The sequence below is a fragment of the Perna viridis genome, chromosome 9 (assembly GCF_037379345.1).
Source record: "Perna viridis isolate PV_CMFRI_1.1 ecotype Kerala chromosome 9, ASM3737934v1, whole genome shotgun sequence".
Lineage (NCBI taxonomy): Eukaryota > Metazoa > Mollusca > Bivalvia > Mytilida > Mytilidae > Perna > Perna viridis.
In genome coordinates, this window is record NC_142453.1 from 23,018,025 (window position 1) to 23,039,981 (window position 21,957).

General features: G+C 31.5%; 1 long non-coding RNA gene across 2 annotated transcripts; it reads right to left on the reverse strand.

Moving 5' to 3' along the window:
* Positions 1-278: 278 nt before the first annotated feature.
* On the reverse strand, positions 279-13,761 carry LOC148607381 (uncharacterized). 2 transcript variants are annotated; one of them, XR_015915230.1, is made up of 4 exons: positions 13,694-13,761; positions 12,522-12,597; positions 11,226-11,342; positions 279-876 (listed from the first exon to the last, which is right to left on the reverse strand). It is a non-coding gene; the product is annotated as an uncharacterized LOC148607381 (long non-coding RNA). The 2 variants fall into 2 exon arrangements; XR_015915229.1 differs by lacking the exon at positions 279-876 and adding an exon at positions 9,890-9,959.
* Between the last annotated feature and the right edge of the window lie 8,196 nt (positions 13,762-21,957).

Sequence of the window (21,957 nt, forward strand, 5' to 3'; positions counted from 1 at the left end):
TTTGTTACAATGGTTAATGGTTTGTATACTTTTTGAACTTTGACATTTAATTACAGAGTTATGTGAGTTTTTCGTTTTATTTATTTTCAGTTATTGGATTTGTGTTCACATGTCACGCAATCGCTTGAGAACTGCTTGTTCAATGAACATCGAACCTTTCATAATCGTTCAATAATTTTCAAAATTTATATAAGTGTTTTTGTTTTATAGTCTACCGGTCTGTATACGTTTTGGAGAACTTGCTATTATCATTTTCAATTTGTTCAATGTGTCACAGTTTTTCTTAATTTTGGCTTTTTATGTTCTTCGTTGTGTGTGCCTGTTTCCATGTTTGGTCTTTGCCTCTGGATTACATTCGTTTGATTTCCGCTATAATCTTGGTTCCCTTGATTACTACTTCAGAGTTATGGGACTTTTTAAGTTTTTATTGGACTTTTTCACATCCCAGACTATCGCTTGGGAACCGCTTGTTCAATGATTTTCAACCTTTACACAAGTGGTAATTATAATGTATGTTTATCTTTGGAGAAAATAAATGCCTTTTAGAGTTAGGACTGTACGTTTCATCCCATATTTCGGAATGGCATGTTGGATTTAATTTAGTTTCTACTCAGTCATTAACGATATGTATAAACTTTGCTTAAGTTACTGTTTTAACATGGTTGAATAACTGATATTTTATATCTATCGGTACATTTTTTTTTCACACGTTATACATCTGTTTGTTATAACGGTCCGTATACTGTTCTACATGACAATTTTGACTAACCAGAATTTAGAAACATTAATTGAAGAGAAAAAAGTAAGTAGATCATACATTTTTAAATCTGTTATCGTCTCATAATCTGCTATATCTTTATCCTCCACTATAGACGGCTAAAAAATAAAAAAAGATACATGTGTTTATTTTCAATGTGTCAATAAGTAATTTGACTTCACATTTTGTGCTAATGACATTTTATGTTTTCAAAATCTAAAATGACTGGATAGCTTTCTTCTATATGTATGTGTGTAACCTAGACATCAGAATTAATTATTGTACAAACGTACTTCCGCTTAATATACAAATTTCAATGAATAATGAACTGTGATACCTGCAATCATTAAATATTACTCTAAAACAAGCTTTCCTTTCTTTTTTTTTAAATTATGATAGGTACGTTGCTGGCGGAAAAATGCAGAACAATTTGTTTGATTGATCAATCAAAATTATTCCCTCGCCCCATTCCCTATTCATTTACCCTATTCTCAATGCCACATTCTCCATTGCCCCATTCCCCATCGCCCCATCTATTTTCAACTTCTTTAAGGTGTACTGTTCCTAGTGAAATTCAAACATAACAGTCACGATACGATGACATGGTAAGAAGTAACAAGTACATAATTTATATGAAGTGGTTTTATTATAATATGATGAATATATATGACCTGAAATACAAGAACGTTGTGTCAGGTAATATGAACTTTTGATTATTTTGGTGGAAAATAGTTTCTATGTTAGAAAGGGACCACCAGTTGCATTTGTTATTAAAGATTTTAAATCAGGATAACATATAATTCTTCTGATGTGCACTCTAAAAGGATGTACCATATACCCATAGAGTATATGGTAGAGGGTGTCATCTCAGAAAACTATTAAGAAAATAACATATATAATTTTTTACCCATATCAAATATTGTGACGTCACAACCTTTAACGATCCCCTATATCACATTGCTACATCTTTTGTTTATCCCTACAATTGCGTGGCTAGTAGTTTATCGCAACCCTTCTTGAAATTCTCTAGATATTGTTGCGGCATTTCTCGGAAAGTTTGTACACTGTTAAACTCTCCAATTTTGACAAATGATAAGTTTAAATTGTATGTAGTAAAATTGGTTCTACGAGCCGTATAAACTACGATCGTCGTAAGTTCTCAAACCAGAGACCCTCATATTGACATTTGTGGTAGTTTCCAGCCTCAAAACTATGCGAAACCAGAATTCAACTCATTCAAGTTCACGTACGTGCGAATACAAAATGTGTACAAATATAGTATGTAACTTACATGATGAGTTCATACACAGAATATTATGTCCTATCTTAGGTAATTTATAATATTTGTTTTCATATGTAATTAACATACACATATATATTTTTCTATGACAACCCCATACTGATGAACAGGCACCAGATGGAATGTGAGGCAAGTGGGCGTTTGTCTAAAATTTAAAAAAAAGAATAGTTTGCCATTAAAAATGTTTTAACTGAGTGCAGTGTTAATATTTGAACAGGTTTAAAAAAAGTGCTGATTATGGCAGCCTGTAGATGTGTTTTCACTAGCAGAGATAAATATACAGCCAGTGAATGGAATGAATTTCATATTTATATCATATACCATTCCCTATTCTCCATTGTGCGGATCCCAATTCCCCAAAAAGATTTCCCAATTCCTGATGGAAAAATCTCATCCCCAAATGATCCACAGCGCATTATTCTTAATCAAAGATTTACCTTTTAAAATTGAATTATGTATTAATTTTAAATTCTTTTGCATCAAAACTTTTTTTTTAATTAACTGTTATACATTTGTCATATCAACAAATACTTTTAAAACTGATTTCCTCCAAATTCAAAATCCTATTTCTCCATACACTATCCCTATCCCCTCATACCCATTCCACATTCCAAAAACCCCATATATTATGGAATGGGAAGTTTTGTCCATGCATACTTTACTGATGTATTTATATCTTGATGGATAGCAGTTACAACAAGGTTCTTTATATGTCATATCACAAAGACGTTAAAAGTTGTACATTGACGCTTTTAAGTTACAAGGAACAAGCAAAAATCTGCTGTGATTGAAAATATCGTTAGGCTAACCCAGATACACAGCATTTGAATTAAAACGGGAAAAACAAAGAAACAAACATTCTAGTTGACAATCTGATGACATTGCTTTAAGCATAACTAATTCTATATTTGTAATATCATGATTGAATGTGCCCGTGTATAAACAAAAAGCATTCCACTTTTGAAGGGTTTAAATCACTACAAAAATATTTTTTTGACATAAGAAGCACTTTCAATGTACAAGCAGATGTGGATGCGCATTGCGTCTTTTTTTAGTGATGCTTTTTTTTCTTAAATTATATACATGTAATACTGGTGAAATGGGTATCTGAAATAAACACAGCCATAACAGAAAATAATGTCATATGATGATTTTTGTTGATATATTTTCGCCATACGATTTTCAGCTATTACAAATTTTGTTTTCGCCAATGCCACCGTCATGATAAGTATTCGGGAAAACATTTTAGACTTAGCAATGGAAATTGTTAAAAAAAAAAATCAAACCACGATTGCTGATACAATTGAATAAACTATGAATCAAGATGCTGAATTTTATAAGTAACTGAAAAAAAACTTACCCTAATTAGGAGAACTGCAAACATAAATATATGACGCATGACTGGATGTTTCCCATCAGGAGCAGTGATTGAAGTCTAATGAACAATCAAAGTGTCTATCAGACTTAATTCGTCTTATATAGCGTTGTAGCTCATTTATCAAGTTTTTGTATTTTATTTTTTACTTCTTCTTCTTATGCATCACATCATTTCATTAAATGCATGACGATATACTCAAGTATATCATCTGTTTTGACTAATCACTTCCATTAATAAAGTTAGTTATTTTTAGACCGAAACAAATTACGCAAAAGTTTGTTTTTCTTTTCTGCGCATACACTTGATTTATAAGAGTGCAAAAGTAATTGTATACGTAAGGACTTGAAGCTAAACGATCTGGATTTTATAATTAAATTGTGGACCAAAGATTTTCTTGGCTGATAACAATAACACTCGAGAAATGCCAAGATAAATTTGGTCTAGTAAACTTATTTACTTATTTACTTTTGTTTCTTTGTACTTGTTAGTGTTATTTCATGTTATTTCATGTTCTTCTTGAATGTGTGTGTTTTTCCTGTCTTGTCTATACCCATGACTTATATTAATTGGATTTCTGCTCGATCATGGTTCCCTTGATTACTATTTTACATAAATATAAACAGTACAGGTCGAAACGTAAAAGCGACTGTGAATCTTTGGAAATAAATATAAAATAATATGTGTTTGGTTGCAATTTCTTTATTAGGTCTCCCAAAACAAAAAAGGACCCCTTTTGATTTGCTTTATTTCATAATAAATGCACGATACAATTAAATTATGTGGCTAAAAACTTGCAATTTTTTATAGTGGAACTGTTCAATGAGCTTAATGAAATTAAACAAAACAGTTAATCGATATGTTGTTTCTTGTCATGGCAAAAACTGAAAATAACAAAATTATTTTTCCCACAGTCATTACCACTTTATTTTTTGACCAATTGTAATGAAACGTGGTAATATTCAGATATCGGAATCTACGCAAAATTTGTGCCAAATGCAGCCGTTTTGAAATGACTGCCATAGGTCACAATCTAGGACATTGGAATATCCTTGTAACCTGATTGGCTAGAAGTTTGAAAATTAGTACGTTTACAAAGTTGAACACCCATAATAATACGGTAAAACAATTGGAGACTTAAATTGTCATCGGAGAGACATTCGCTATTTCACACAATGGCAATTCTTGTTATTATAATCGATCCTCATACGAAATTTGGGAACCTTATTGATTTTGTTCTATTTCTTTTTATTATTTTTTTTATTATGTCACTTTCCTCTCCAAAATTTTGTACATGCATTTTTATGCGATAACGGACACTTACAACACTACACAGACATACATCCTATCTTAAGTTGTACTTTCAGGTTTTTAAATTTCGAAAAAAAAATCGACCATTTTGAAATAAAAAGGGAAGGTCAAAATAATGGAGACCGTGATATCTCAGAAAGAAGGGTGGCCAGAAACTTGTACAATGAGTTCCACAGGCAAAATAATTTTGTGGACAAATCGGCAATATGTTGCCCGTTGTCCATTGCCATGGCAACGGCCTTTCCTCAAAATGCTCTGGTTTGGACGAAACGACTCTTAGTGTAAAAATGACTTGACGAAACCTATTTTTAAGATTTCGAGATGATAATGACTTACCGTCTATGTACTGGATTTCGAAATTTCACAAGAATCCATACAAACAACGTTACATAGCTGGATCTGCAAAATGTACCATCAGCTTTGAAAACCTTTCATATAGCATAAGGCTTTATTTGTAGCCATTATTCCTCATACTCAGTAAAAATCCCGACTCAAAAAACATTATATGTCCCTGTTTCTCCAAAAAGATGGTACACCTAGATACAAATGAATAGTTCTGTGTAGAGATTCCTCAAATTTTGTAAAAAAAAATAATTCCAAATTATCCTTCTAATATACTACAGTGTCTGTAGTATCCTTTATCTCAAGTTCTTTTGGGTAGATGCGATGTATCAAATCCCCGAAATTAGGATTGTTTAAAGATAATACGTCATCTATATAGCGGAAACTGAGATTAAAGGATCTAGCCAAACGATATTCTTTCTTTTTGATCAGATCAGCTAAAAAGTCAGCCTCACAAGAGTAATGGAATAGGTCAGCAAGTAAAGGAGCACAATTTGTTCCCATTGGAATGCCGACCGTTTGTTGAAAAACACGTCCACCACACTGGACAAATATGTTGTCGATTAAAAATTCAAACATTTTGTAAACATCTTCCTCTGTGTATTTGGAAGATGCTTTGGAATTATTTGTTATAAAGTATGAGAAATCTCTACCAAGAACTATATATTTGTATCTAAGTGTACCATCTTTTTTTTTTGGAAAAACAAAGATGGTAAATCATAACCATCGTCCCTGGTAGAGAGACCAAAAGAGGATAACACAGATTTATGATTTTCCATAATCTCTTCTTTGGAGAGAGTGGTTGCAGTATAGGTCTTGTCATTGTTATTATTTTCTACGTCTACCTCTCATGATAAACATTGGATATAAAACGTTTTGCAGACAAAAACAATGTTGTTTTGGGCTTTGTCGGCTGGTACGACAACATATTTGTTATGTTTAGTAGACAATGTTTTTGCTAGATCGGGTCTTTGAAAATTGATGTAGCCTTAGCACTCATTGACCGACTTACTCAAAGTTTCTATGTGGTTGATTTGACTTGTGTTTTATGAGTATAATTCGATGAAAAAAATTAAAATGTTGGCGAAACGTGAACATTCCAATTCTTGTGCACTACTTTTTTATTAATTCTTTGTGAATGTTTAGAGTGTTTTCTTTTTCTAATGAAGAGATAATACACTTTGAAAACACAGCGAAATTCACAATATTCATGTCATATAACCGATTATGTTTGTGAACAGAAATCCGGAATCTCGTTCACGTCGAAGACAGATTTTTTTATTTTTTCTGTCGTATTTTGTTTCACTTTTTGTTAAAAAAATATCTTTACAACACAAAGAGATTAAATACTAGTAACTGCATGAGCGTAAAGGAAAGCATTTGTCCAAGACAAAGTAACAAAAGCAAATGAGCAACTCGGACTCCACTAAAAACTGGGAGCATGGACGAGGTGCACCGGTACGGTAAGCGTAGATCATCGAACTTGATTTTGAGATAATTCAGCCTTATTAAGCCAATATTTTACTATATTTTATTTTGATTCTCTAGGGAATTTTCCATATTTCGCCAAATTTTAAAATCCTGGTAAAATAAAATAAAATGTCTTATAACTTTACATAAAGAACTCTTAACTGACATTCCTTCATATTTCAAAACGGAAATTTAGAGGTCGCCGAACTGTCATTTTCCCGCTTATTTTCTCATCTATAGAAGGAGCTTTCTTAAACTTATGTTTTAAACTTAAGCAATCATTAGAGATGGATAGTAAAGGAAAACTTTTGACCAAACTATACGACAAATGACTTTTAAATCCGTATTGTGAACATTTCGTTCGTCTGTGGCAACGTCCATTCAGCACATAAGGCTTTCTTAAAGAAATAGTTTCTTGTTAATTAAAACCAATTTAGTTGCTCCATGGCGTAAACAGTAATAAAGGGAACCAAAATTCTAGCGGAAATCAGCATGGTGAATTTCAGGGTCAAAATCCAGACACAGAAAATACAAAACTGAGAACATTAAATAACCAAAATTATGCTTTCAATGCAACATCAGTAAATGAGAAACTCGAACTCCAATAAAACATGGGAGCATGGGGGGACAGGGGAGACAGTCTGATTGAGCAATCGTTTCAGTTTTTCTAGAAACACTCACCAATGTGCTGATAAATAATTAAGTCAAGAGTATATGAAAGAGGAAAGAAAAACTATGACATGCAGTACTCCCCCTTTCTTTTGAGGCAGATGGAATGATCCACGAGTTCATGATTTCTACCGTTAAACGTTTGCAGTGATTACTTCAAATTTGTAGCAACATAACCCTCTTCCAGAAGCCTCATTGTAAGAAGTCTAGCGCGGTACAAAGAATTTGCATAATTACGACTAACTCTGGCATAACGTATGATATGAAAACTCAGGTGCCGAAGAGATGTGTACAATTTCTTCGCACTGGAATGCCAAACGTTTGTTGAAAAATGCGTCCACTACACTGGATTTAATTAATTGGTCGATAAAATATTGCATCATTCCAGCATCTTCGTCGGTATATTTGAAAGATTATCTGATTTAAAATCGTTTTTTTGTTTTTACAAAGTATGAAAAATTTCTATCAAGAACTACATGTCAGTATCTACGTGCACCGTCTTCTTTGGAGTAACAACAATGTATAATGTTTTCGAGTCGGGATTTTAGGAACTTTGGTACACGACACTTAGGACTTTTTGAAAGAAACTTCAGAGAGATTACATCAACAGAAAAGGGAACCTAGGTCTTTGTATTTACAGCTAAATAGAGTTAACCAGAGTTGATATATTTACCTACTGCGGTTTAAAAGATATTTGCAGAAGCTATCAGTCTTAACGAATCTTCAGGCTCTGGTAACTAATCTGATCTCCGATCTGAATTGATACTGATGTAGGTAATGCGCCGCGTTTTTTTGGAAACAAAGAAGTAGTCAAATTCTTTAACAAATTGTAAAACATTGGAGTAACTCACATCTTATTATCACTTTTAAAATATTCTCTTATTTTTATAAGAAAAAAGTCAAAGCAGATAAGGAAACTTGTTAAACTATTTTGCATTAAATAAAGAAGCCAAGTAAATATCCAGTGCTGAAGCCTGATACCCAGCAAATGAAAATGTAATAACTTGCATACATTTTATTAATCAATAGTTTGATCCTATAGCTCAAAAGAGTGATATGCATCTAGAATTTTATGACAGACCAAAATGAACATAATAACATAGAGTTGACGTTTGTCGTGCTAGTTATACTTCCATTCGTACAAGAAGTTGATATTAGACAGACATTGCTAACAATTCGTGATTTATCTTTGTTCAGACACACAACCACTTTTAATCAATCCATGAAGTGGGAACCGCCATTTTTAAACATAAACATTCTTTATCATTCCTTGTGGTTAGAACAAAATGAAATATAATTTGTTGATTTCAGACAGCAAACAAAATTGTTTGTAACCAAGTGGCCTTTTGAATACACAAAAGTTAAAATCGATCCATCAATTAAAAACTTATATAATAAATGCAACGAAATGATTCGGACGAACGAAAGGACGGGTGAGATGATTCCGAAATCCAATCCATTTGGCGAGTGAAGATATCTAAAACCTCCAAGGCACTTGCCAACAATGCCTCGAAATACAGTGCGTTGCCGTGGCCTTTGATGAACATAGAGTGTCTTTACGGTAATGACCGTGCAGTGCTGGGGTTTTTCTATATTGGAGTTGCTTTGACGATCTGTCTTATTTTTTCACTGAATTTTAAAAATGTACACTGACAATTTAAATATTTTATCAAATTGAACAAAACCAATAACCATGAATATTCCATCGTAACTTGTGTTTTGTACGCCTTTCAAGGACTACTCGTACTTGTATTGCGGTTTTCAAATGTACGACTTAGTTCAAATGTCGCACCGTAAGTTCAGAACATTTTGTTTGATATACAGGAAACTTTATAAAAGTATTTGTTACAATGGATAAATGGTCTGTATACTTTTTGAATTTTGATATTTAATTAAAGAGTTATGTGAATTTTTCGTTTTATTTATTGGACTTTTGTTCACATGTCGCGCAATCGCTTGAGAACTGCTTGGTCAATGAACATCAAACTTTTCATAATTGTTCAAACATTTTCACATTTTCTACAAATGTTTTTTTGTTTTATAGTCTATCGGTCTGTATACTTTTTGGAGAACTTGCTGTTATAATTTTCAATTTGTTTAATGTGTCATAGTTTTTCTTTATTTTTTGGCTTGTTCATGTTCTTTGTTGTGTGTGCCTGTTTTCATGTCTGGTCTTTGCCCCTGGATTACATTCTTTTGATTTCCGCTAGAATCTCTGTTCCCTTGATTGCTACTCCAGAGTTATGGGCCTTTTTTATGTTTTTATTGAACTTTTTCACATGGCAAACTATCGCTTGAGAACCACTTGTTCTATAATTTTCAAACTTTACACAAGTGGTACATGTAATTATAATGGTCTTATAGTATGTTTATCTTTGAAGAAAATGTCTTTTGAGTAAGGATTGTACGTTAAAGCCCATATTTCGGAATGGCATGTTGGATTTATTTAGTTTATACACAGTAATTAAAGATATGTATAAACTTTGCTTAAGTTCCTATTTTAACTTGGTTGAATAACTGATATTTTTATATCTTTCAGCGCATTTCTTTTTCATACTTTACATAGCTGTTTGTTATAACAGTTTAACGGTCCGTATAGTACTGTTCTACATAAGAATTTTGTTTAACCATAATTTAGAAACGTTAATTGAAGAAGAGAAAAAAGTAAGTAGACCATACATTTATTTTGTTATCGTCTCATAATCTTATATGTCTTTATCCTCCTCCATAGACGGCTAAAAAATAAAAAAAAATGATATGTTTATCTACAATGTGTCAAAAAGTAATTTTACTTGACATTTTGTACTTATGATATTTCCTGTAATCAAAATATAAAATGACTGTATAGCTTTCTTCTATATGTATGTCAGTAACCTAGACATCATAAACCACATATATACCAACAAAAAATTAAGACCTGTCAATAAAATTAGACTTTCAACTACAATTCAATGAAAAAAAATGGAGTCAATTTTACTTGTTGGGAAACTCGATAAGTTTACTTTTCAAAATTCTATTAATTCATATTTCAAAAAAGGGAGGCAACTAAAGCTTAAGCCTAGGTCTTACAAACCACTTCTGGGTCAAATGGCCACTCCCCGATGTAGAACCAAGAACATACTGAATCTAGATCTATAAATTGTAAGTGTATTATTTGTGTGTATTCTGATCAATAACAGTCCAATACACCTGAGAATGTGTACTTTAAAATCATACTTTGAGTTTACTTCAAAGGTGTACGAATATTGTTTTCTGGTGGGGGTATTTTGCCTCCATGCTGTCAATTAGTAGAAAAGGTTAAAGTGTGGACTTACAGTATAACTTATTCAAGTAAATTTTGTGAAGAATTTCTAGGATCATCGTACTATTTGCATGATAATTTTGAAGCCTGATTTTCCCCAGCTTCCCAATAGTATGCAACTTTACAATGTCAATTGTCCTGAGTATTCACAGTTAAAATTATATTTTTATCATACAACGTAATGATAACGCTAGTGGTAAGTGAGACCCTTTGTCTTCTGTCATTTTTCGTTTTCCTTAATGTTTAATGTAAGATTTTAAATTTTGATGTTTACTTCTCAACAAACAAGAAAAAAATGTGGTTTCTTTTTATTGAACGATTTCTCATCAAAGTATACTGTTGAAAATACTTATATCAGTTTCAAAGAAAAATAGTGATCATTGTTATTTTTTTTTATAAATGTATATAATATCAATCATTTCTGCTCGGTTGAAATAATTTCTATTTTGATGTAAGTGCTTGCTGTAAGACTTCTTCTTAATTGTGGTATGAATCAATTGCATTTGCTGTCATAAAGTAATTTGCCTCTGTTTATTCAAGACATAGTTCAATAACAAGTAAAGACCCATTATTATGGTCTTGAACTTCTTCTAAACACCAAGGAGTAGAATGTTTTAGTTGTTGTATTAAGGATATTACAACGAGAAATTAAACATAAATGAAGCATTTCACAAACCTACAATGTGTTTTAAACACTTACCGCAACCTCCAGTCGTACAACTAAGTTTCTGGAATATTGTACAAGTACACTTGTCACAGCCATTTTTAGCTCTGAATGTTTCTCCTATTCTATACCATTTGCCATAGTAGTAACAACCTTTAACAATTTAAAAAAAATTTATGTAAAACAAATAATAAGGAATAAACATAAAGTTTCAGATATATGCCAGACTTTGCCGAGGATGATATGTACCTATTTTGATACTTAAAAAAAATCTTATGTAGCCTCATGATTTTATCAAATCCTCGTGAACGTTCCTTTAATGTGTACTTCCTATTAAAACAGTATTGCATTAGATCGGTTGAACTGGTCAAGTATAAAATTGTATAATTGCTTAATATTTTAAATGGGATAACTGTTCAAGCCTTAACTTATATATATACATATATCCAACCCAACGTAAATTTCACATCCATTTTATTTTAACAAATAATGTGTCATTTGAGCTAGTCTAAATGATTAATATGTCATGTGATAAAGATATAAATAATTATTATCTGCTGGCCTATTTCCATGATTCGGAATTTGAACTACACTTATACGCAAATTCTTTGTACTAAATTGCTCGACAAATCGACATTTTCCCCAAATATACTACTGAGTTCAACTACTGAACGGTGTACTGCTACTACTGAAATCCAAACATAACAGTCACGATACGATTACATGGTAATTAGAAACAAGTACTTAATTTATATGAAGTTTATTATAATGTGATGAATACATATGACCAAAAATACAAGAACGTTGTGTCAGGTTGTAAGAACTTTTGATTATTTTGAGGGAAATAGTTTCTATGTTAGAAAAAATTGCATTTGTTATTATAAAGCTTTTAAATCAGGTAACATATAATTCTTCTAACGCGCACTCTAAAAGGATGTACCATATACCCAAAGTTTATGTGGTAGAGGGTGTCATCTGAGAAAACTATGAAGAAAATAACATATATACAATTTTTGACCGATATCAGTCATTGTGACGTCACAACATTTAACGATCCCCTGAATCACATATCTACATTTTTTTCTTTATCTCTACTATTGCATGTCTAGTTGTTTATCGTAACCCTTCTTGACATCCTCTCTATCTTTTGTTACGGCATCTCTCGGAAAGTTTTTACACTGTTAAACCCGCCAATTTTGACAAACGTTAAGTTTAAAAATATGTACAAATATAGTAATGTAACTTTAAAATTCGTCAAACCTGATGAGTTCATATACAAAATATTACGTCTTAAGTAATTAATAATATTTTGTTTATATATAATCAACATACCCGTATATATTGGTCTATGACAACCCCATACTGATGAACAGCCACCAGATGGAATGTGAGGCAAGTGGGCGTTTATCTAAAATTAAAAAAAAGTTGGTCATTAAAAAAGTTTTAATTGAGTGCAGGGTTAATATCTGAACGGATTAAAAAACATTGCTGATTATGGCAGCCTGTAAATGTCTTCTCACTAGCAGAGATAAATATACAGCTAGTGAATGGAATAAACTTCATATTTACATCATATACCCTTACCATACATTTGTCATATCAATAAATACTTTTAAAACTAACTTGCATCAAATTCAAAATCCTATTTCCCCATACACTATCCCTATCCCCTCATTCCCATTCCACATTAAAAAAACCCTATATATCATGGAATGGGAAGTTTTGTCCATGCAAGTACTATACTGAAATATTTATATCGGTCTTTTGGTAAGTGATATTATATTGATTGATAGCAGTTTCAACGAAGTTATTATATGTAATATCACAAAGGTGTTAAAAGGTTTACATTGACGCATTTAAGTAACAAGGAACCTAAACCAACTATCTTAAATCTGCTGTGATTGAAAATATCGTCAGGATAATCCAGATACACAGCATTTGAATTAAAAAGCGAAAAAACTCACATTCTAGTTAATGGTCTGACGAAATTGCTTTAAGCATAACTAATTCTATATTTGTAAAATCATGATTTTATGTGCCCGTTTTTTTTTTTTTTTTTTTTTTTTTTTTGTTTTGTTTTTTTTTTTTTTTCATCATTCCACTTTTAAAGGGTTTAAATCACTACAATTTTTTTTACATAAGAAGCACTTTAAATGTACAAGTAGATGTGGATGAGCAATGCGTCCTTTTTTAGTGATGCTTTTTTTTCTTAAAATATATACATGTGATACTGGTGAAATGGGTATCTGAAATAAACACAACCACAACAGAAAATAATGTCATATGATTATTTTTGTTCATATATTTTCGCCATACGATTTTCAGCTATTACAAATTTTATTTTCGCCATTGCCACCGTCATGATGAGTATTTGGGAAATCAGTATAGACTTTAATAGTGGAAATTGTTTAACAAAAAAACAATCAAACCACGATTTCTGATACAATTAAGTAAACTATGAATCAAAAAGCTGAATTTTATAAGTAACTGAAAAAAAAACTTACCCCAATTAGGAGAACTGCAAACATAAGTAAATAACGCATGACTGGATTTGTCCTAGCAGGAACAGTGATTGAAGTCATATGAACAACCAAAGTGTCTTAAAATCGTCTTTTATAGAGATGTAGCTCGTTTATCAAGTTTTTGTTATTTTATTTTTTATTTCTTTTTACGTCTGCATGACACCAATTCATTAAATACATGACGATATACTCAAGTATATATTTTTTTTGTTTTTTGAATGATCACATCCATTAATAAAGCTAGTTGGTTTTTTTTTACCAAAACAGACAAACACAACAAAGAATATAAAGTAACTAGGATAATACTTACAAAGTAAAAAACGTAAATGAGCAACTCATACTCAACTAAAAACTTGGAGCATGGACCAGTGCATCGGTAAGGTAAGTGTCCTCTTCTTTTCTAGAAACACCCGCCAAGTTGTTAAAGCAGGTCATATACAACATAATTGAACTCTTTAGTTCAAAGAGACAATAAAAATAAAAACGAAGTTAAAATCAAAATATATCTATTGCACCTGATCCCAGTTTAAACGGAGTCCGAGTTGCGTATTTACTTTTGTTTCTTTGAACATGTACGTGTTATTGTTATTTCATGTTCTTCATGTGTGTGTCTGCTTTTCCTGTCTAGTCTATATCCATGACATATTAATTTGATCTCTGCTCGATCTTGGTTCCCTTGATTACTATTTTAAATAAATGTAATCAGTACAGGTCGAAACGTAAAAGCGACTGTGGATCTTTGGAAATAAATATAAAATAATATTTGTTTGGTTGTAATTTCTTTATTAGGTCTCCCAGAACAAAAAAGGACTCCTTTTGATTTGCTTTATTTCATAATAAATGCACGATACAATTAAATTATGTGGCTAAAAACTTGCAATTTTGTATAGTTCAATGAGCTTAATGAAATTAAAGAAAATAGTGAATCGATATGTTGTTTCTTGCCATGGCAAAAACTGAAAATAACAAAATTGTTTTTCCGACGGTCATTACCACTTAATGTTTTGACCAATTGTCATGAAACGTGGTGATATTCAGATATCGGAATCTACGCAAAATTTGTGCCAAAATGCCGCCGTTTTGAAATGACTGCCATAGGTCACAATCTAGGACATTGGAATATCCCAGTAACCTGATTGGCTAGAAGTTTGAAAATTAGTATATTAACAAAGTTGTACAGCCATAATAATACGGTAAAAAAATTGGAGACTTAAATTGTCATCGGAGAGACATTCGCTATTTCACGCAATGGCAATTCTTGTTATTATTAGCGATCCTAATACGAAATTTGGGAACCTTATTGATTTTGTTCTATTTCTTTTTATCATTTTTGTTTTATTATGTCACTTTCCTCTCCAAAATTTTGTACAAAATGCATTTTTATGCGATAACGGACACTTACAACACTACACAGACATACATCCTATCTTAAGTTGTGCTTCCAGGGTTTTAAATTTCGAAAAAAAATCAACCATTTTGAAATAAAAAGGGAATGTCTTAATAAAGGACACTGTGATATATCAGAAACAAGGGTGGCCAGAAACTTGTACAATGAGTTCCACATGCTAAACAAGTTTGGGGACAAATCGGCAATATGTTGCCCATTGTCCATTGCCATGGCAACGTCCTTTCCTCAAAATGGTCTGGTTTGGACGTAATGACTCTAAGTGTAAAAGTGACTTGACGGATCCTATTTTTTAAGGTTTCGAGATGATCATAACTTACCGTCAATGTACTGGATTTCGAAACCCCACAATAATCCATACAAACAACGTTACATAGCTGGATTTGCAAAATGTACCATCAGCTTTGAAAACCTTTTATATAGCATTAGGCTTTATTTGTAGCCATTATTCCCCATACTCAGTAAAAATCCCGACTCAAAGAACATTATACGTCCCTGTTTCTCCAGAAAGATGGTACACCTAGATACAAATAAATAGTTCTGCGTAGAGATTCCTCAAATTTTGTAAAAAAAATAAGTCCAAATTATCCTTCTAATATACGGAAGGTGTTTTCAAAATGCTGGAATTTGTTATCTACAACATATTTGTCCAGTGTGGTGGATATCTTTTCCAACAAACTGTGGGCATTCCAATGGGAACAAATTGTGCTCCCTACATTTGTACTTGCTGACATATTCCTTCACTGTTATGAGGCTGACTTTATAGCTAATCTGATTTGAAAGAAAGAACATCGTTTAGCTAGATCCTTCAATCTCAGTTTCAGCTATTTAGATGATGTATTATCGTGAAACAATTGCTTACCTACCCATGCAAAATACCGTTAAGTGTAATTCCAAACAACCAGTGAAAAAGGAAAAATGACTAAACTTTTATATTTCAATTATCTTTTTTTCAGAAACGGACGAATTACTTGTCAGGAAATTAAAAGCATTTGGCATTTAATTAAGACAAATGCAAAAGTAAATTCACAATTCAATAAATATTCAATTAGTATACATTGGAAAGTAAACGAGTAGAAGAAAACATGAACAGAACATTAAAACAAATGAAACAGAAAAAAAACATAAACAAACAAATAAAAAACACAAAGAAAACTTTGCTTATAGATGTATCGTAACGATCTACGAGTTAATTCATGATGACTACCATAAAACAGAAAAAAATATTATCGTTAGATAACATTAATATCTGGAGTTTTCAAACTTTTACATGAGTTCATGGTTTATGTTTTTGTGATCAAATTATAGCCAAAAAGTTTTTTAAAAGAATAATCACCTCCCCAAAAATTTATCATTGGCAATTCCTCGAATTCGAGGATCTCCACAAGACCGTGTATATCAGCAACCCCTTATTGCAAAGTGCCTAATTTCAAAGACTGGTTTTAATACAATTAAATCCAACTTCCATTTAATTGAGGTTGAATTAAGTAACCCTTCCATATTGCAGACAAGATGAGTGTATTGTATACATAAAAGTAAATGACCATAATATGTTCTTTGTGAATTGTTCTGTTCTACAATTAGGATTTGCATTCAGTTCAAATCCCGGAGACAGTGGTTTTACAACACAATTTACTATGATGTTTACATCCTTTGTTGAATTCGCCTCGTGACTTCTGTCGGGAAGCTGCATTATTATTACCGGATAACACTAAATTGTTCTTTACATTTTAGGAAGTAGACCTGGGGTAAGTGGCATAACTCTTGAAATTAGTGATATGTTTGTATCACATGCAATTTCAGCAAAGCCTTTCAAGATTTCATTTCACACAAAATGAAATCAATTCAAGTTAATTTGATGCTTACATGATATTGATATAAAGAGCCTGAATACAAATGTTCCAATGATTATAAAGAGTCCCTTACCTTAGGTCTACCCACTTAAGCTTTTCTTTTAGACTGACTAATTTGAATTATACCACTGCTGATGCTAGTCTTTTTTGCCGATAAATGATGTATTTTTACAGTTGAAGCGATATATCTTCTCCTATCCCAGAACAAATAAATCGTTAAATCAAAATTTTCAGTATTACAAATTCCAAAACACCTGAAACAAGAGGCTTCATTCCTAGTATTACTTGTATTGCATATGGTAGGGAATCTTCAAGTGATAGATTCGGCTTCCTATTTCGATATTTTATTATTTGACTACTTTTTGAATACAATCATTTTTTTTTTTTTTTGGATTGACATCATCCTATGTATTTGATTCCTATGCTGCTAATAAGAGTTAAACCATGTCGTAAATGTGCAGTCTATATCAAATTTAGCAATATGTATCTTTAGAAAATGCCGTTTGCATACATATGTCAATATTGTTTCTACATTTTACATAAAATCTATGTTGGGAATACTTCGCAAACTTCTGAAAAAAACCTGTAGACAAAATTTCCGATAACTTTGTATAAAGAACAGTAAACTGACATTCTTTCATATTTCAAAAAGAAAATTAGGTGTCACCGAACTCTTTTTCTTGCAATATGAAAAAAACTAAAAAATTTTACATATTTCAATAGAATATTTCCCGCCAGTTATCTCCCATTGAAAGAAATTTGAACTTTACTTTTCTATTTTTATGGAAAAAATGAAATAATTTAAATGAATTTACTTTGCATCATTTCAAACACTTTTAGTTTATAGATAATATGTATAACTGTATAATTTTGAAAGATGATCTAAATTATGCTTTAGATAATATGTATGATGTTCCTTAACAGTATAAGCACATTACATTATAGCAGAGTCTTCACAAATGGTGAGTTTTCGCTCCTTTGTTGAATATTTAAACTCAAGAGAGTTCCTTTAATGACATAATTATTTGGGATAAGGTTACTATACTTAAATATTAGTCTTTAACATTCAGACGCTGCTTATAGTAGAGGTAATGTATAGTGTTTTATCTATCTATATGGCATATTTTAACGATAGAATTTTCTTTATTTTACTTGTAATTTTGAGAAACTACAATTTCATATCCCATTGAATCAACAAAATCAAACCGAATCAAGAATGATAACTCTTTCAAAGTGTCAATTATATGTTTTTTTTTAACTGTGCAACAACAAAATTAAAAAAAAAACTTGAAAGCACGTCTTGAAGATTTTCAATAACAATGCACTAGTATGTAATATCCATCACCAAAACTTTTATAAAAGCAAAACAAAAAAAATAAATCGTCAACAAAATTCAGTAAAACACCTAATCAAACTTCTCTAGTAGAATTTATATGGATATTGTAAAGAAGTAAAGTGTTTAAAACTAATGTTATGTTTTTTTGTTTTTTTTGTTTTTTTTTTTTTTTTGTTGTCTTTGGAAGTTCCCGTTTGTATTTTTCGTCTGTCTTCTTCTGTTTGTAATATGAAAGTTGATATTGCATTTTGCACAGAGAAGATTTTCTGTCTAATTTGATGCACGAAAGTTCTATGTATATTTCTTCAGTAAATAATATCCATATTTAACAAAGATTTGACTGTGATGTTGTTAGTATGATATGAAATTAAATTGCTTCTATTCATCCATGTTTTTATGTAATGCAAATATCAATTAGTCATTTCGTATACTGAAATAGCATAGGATCACTCGTGCCAAGAATGCTTGAAAATTAATTTCGTGCGCAGAACAAGTTAAATCTAGGCTCTTCTTGGCACTCGTGATAATATTTTGGTTATTCACTCTTTCCAATTAATTATCCTAATATTCCAACTACCTCTAGTTTCACAACCGAGTGTTTTGAAAATGGCAAATGTACATGAGTCATAACCATTTTAGCTCTGAATGTTTCTTTTGTTCTATACAATGTACTCGTCGAAACATAATTAAAAATTAAAAGAAGTTTACCTAGAACGGTGACAATGCAGCTTTGATAGCATTAAAGAATTATTATATGCAGAACAGCCATTTTAAAATGACTGAATCACATGTTAACTTCACGGCAAATGAAACCGTAACGTACTTAGCATTTTTGTGACTATACCAAGTCGTAAATGTTTGGCCCTCTGTATGTATCGTTTCGTTCTTAGTTTCAGTTTTCATTTATATTGCTGGAGTATGTTCTCGCTATACCTGTGTATAATGTTGTTTAAGGGCCAGCCGCAGCCTGCCCTGCGTGTGAACGTTTCCCCGTTGCTCAGTGAAGACCAAAGGCTGAACTTGAGCAGACATTTTTCATCATTGACATATTCATTATAGTAATTTTCTTTATATTTACTTGATATTGTCTGTGAATGTTGTGGGGGAAAAATGCCGATTTAAACAGTTGATATATTTTGTAAAATGTGATTACAAATTAAAAACTTAAACTTAACATTATGATAGTATAATATTAAATATTCTGTTTATTCATTCATTTCATTACATTCAATTCTGAAATATTGTGTCATCTACGCCATAGATTAGGAACAAGTATATGTATAGCCTTACACAGAACAATACCACAAGATTCGATTGGTTTAATATAACCTCAGGGCAATCGCGAGTAGATTTAGCAAACATTTAGCATGTACTAGCTTGAATAAATGGCACGTTAGAATGAATGTTCTAAATCGTCGTTTTCACGTTTTTCACGAATATACAATAAAAGACGTTTAAAACTGTATGTTGATTTATTATATTACTTGTATATGCTTTATAGTCGATAGAATCTAAAGTAAATACAGTATTCACAAGAATTTTTAAGTCATATTAGCGATCATGTCATCCATTAAAGTTGATTTGATGTGTTGGTATATTCTAAAGGAGAAGTTCGGTAAGGACCCCCTTTTGGTCTCATGTTTGGTGTATTTTTAAAAAGGTAATATTAGTATAGTACAATGGTCGGAAACACTAAATACAATCTGTTTTAACGAGATTTATGGCGTTGTTCCAAAAAAAAGATAGCAGTATGCATTTATGTAACTTTGACATTTTAACTGGAAACATGCGTACAATTGAAACACGAAAGTATAAAAGACGTATCTTTTTTACATTGACCGATAATACCCACTTTGATATTTAGTCAATTTACGGGAAAATATATCTTCTGTTAATTTATGTAATTAGAATAAAGGGTCGCCGACTTATTTAAAGATTTATGACGTTATCTTTATCATCTTGTTTTTAATCTACAAAATGGATAGTTTATTCTGTGTATTTTTTTAAGAAAAACTTAGGTAGCCTTGAGTTCGGCATGGCATATGTATCATTCTTAACTGAAAATGATTCCATTGGATTTTTTCGGACTTTGCAAAAACTGAATTTTATTAGTTCCAGCCATTTCTGTTAGCGTCTCAAAGTAAACAAAATCTTTGACCGCAAACATATTGACCAATAAGCATTTACCTCTGAGTAAGCATATAAAAATATGCAGTCTCCGAGTTAGAGTTAGCCAAAAATTGATAAATATTATTGTAATGGAAAATATTTCGCGCGATTTGATATGTTCGGTAAAGTAGTTAAATGCTATTTATTTTTATTTCTAGACTGGACGGAATCACCTAAAGTCAGCATTTATATAACTTCAAGTATTCCTTTTAGGAAAATTGTATCTTTTAAACCCTCTGAAAAGAAACACTAAAAAGCCAAGAAAAACAAAGAATGTTTTAAAAATATCTTGACTGAGCCCTCATGAGATTCTTTGAGGGGACTTTCTCAGTTTAAACTTTTATATGTATTTGATTATAACTTATTCAGAAATATTAAGCCAATGAAAAACGGATTTAATATTTTCAGCTGACAAACGGCATATCAGTATGTTTTTCAACTATTTCGTTCACATTTCATAATGCCAATATCATGACAGTTTTAAATTTCCTTGTAACAAAGACAACTTGTATATATAAATGTGTTGGTATTCATGTACATGTACGAAAGGGAGTACGTCTGCACATATCTGGAACATCGACTAAAATGCGTAACAATCCAAAAATAATCAAGACAGCTTTTGAAATCCTGAATTCAACATTACTATCAGAATAAAATATAATTAAAACCAATGATTTTTTTAAATCATTATACTCCTATTTTCCATATTTTGTTTTAATCCTGAATCAAAAACATTATACATCGTTGTTACTCCAAAAAAAGACGGTACACCTAGATATAAAAAATAGATTTCTCACACTTTGAAGTAAAAAACTATTTCGAATCGTCTTCCAAATAGACCGATGGAGATGTTTTCAAAATTCTAGAATTTATATCGACAATATATTTGTCCAGTTTCGTCCAGGAAAACTATTGAAAAACTATACGACAAACACCATGATTTTTCAATTACTATTATCAATATTGCTTTCATCTGTGGCAACATCAACTTCAGCACCTGCGTCTGGAGTTTTCATAGCACAACTCATATGTTATGCCAGAGCTTACTGTAACTATGCAGACTTTTTGTATTGCGCTAAACTTCTTAAAATTAGGCTTCTGGAACAGGGTTATGTTGATAATAGATTGAAGTCATTCCTACAGATGTTATGGTCGTCATCATGAACTCGCCAGGATTGTTACGGTGTATCCATCTTTACCATAGAAATTGATTTGTTCAACGTGTCATAGTTTTCCTTTTCTCTTTTGTCTACCCTTCACTTGATTTTTTCTCAGTTGATGTTTTAAACAAAGCAGAGGACGCTTACCATACCGGTGCATTTGGTCCATGCTCCTAGTTTTAGTGGAATCCGATGTGCTCATTAAATTGTATTACTTTGTATGTATTATTTTGGTTATTTTAAATTATTTGTTGTGTATGTTTATTTTCCATATCTGGTCTTTGAATAACATTCTTTTGATTTCTGCTAGAATATTGATAACG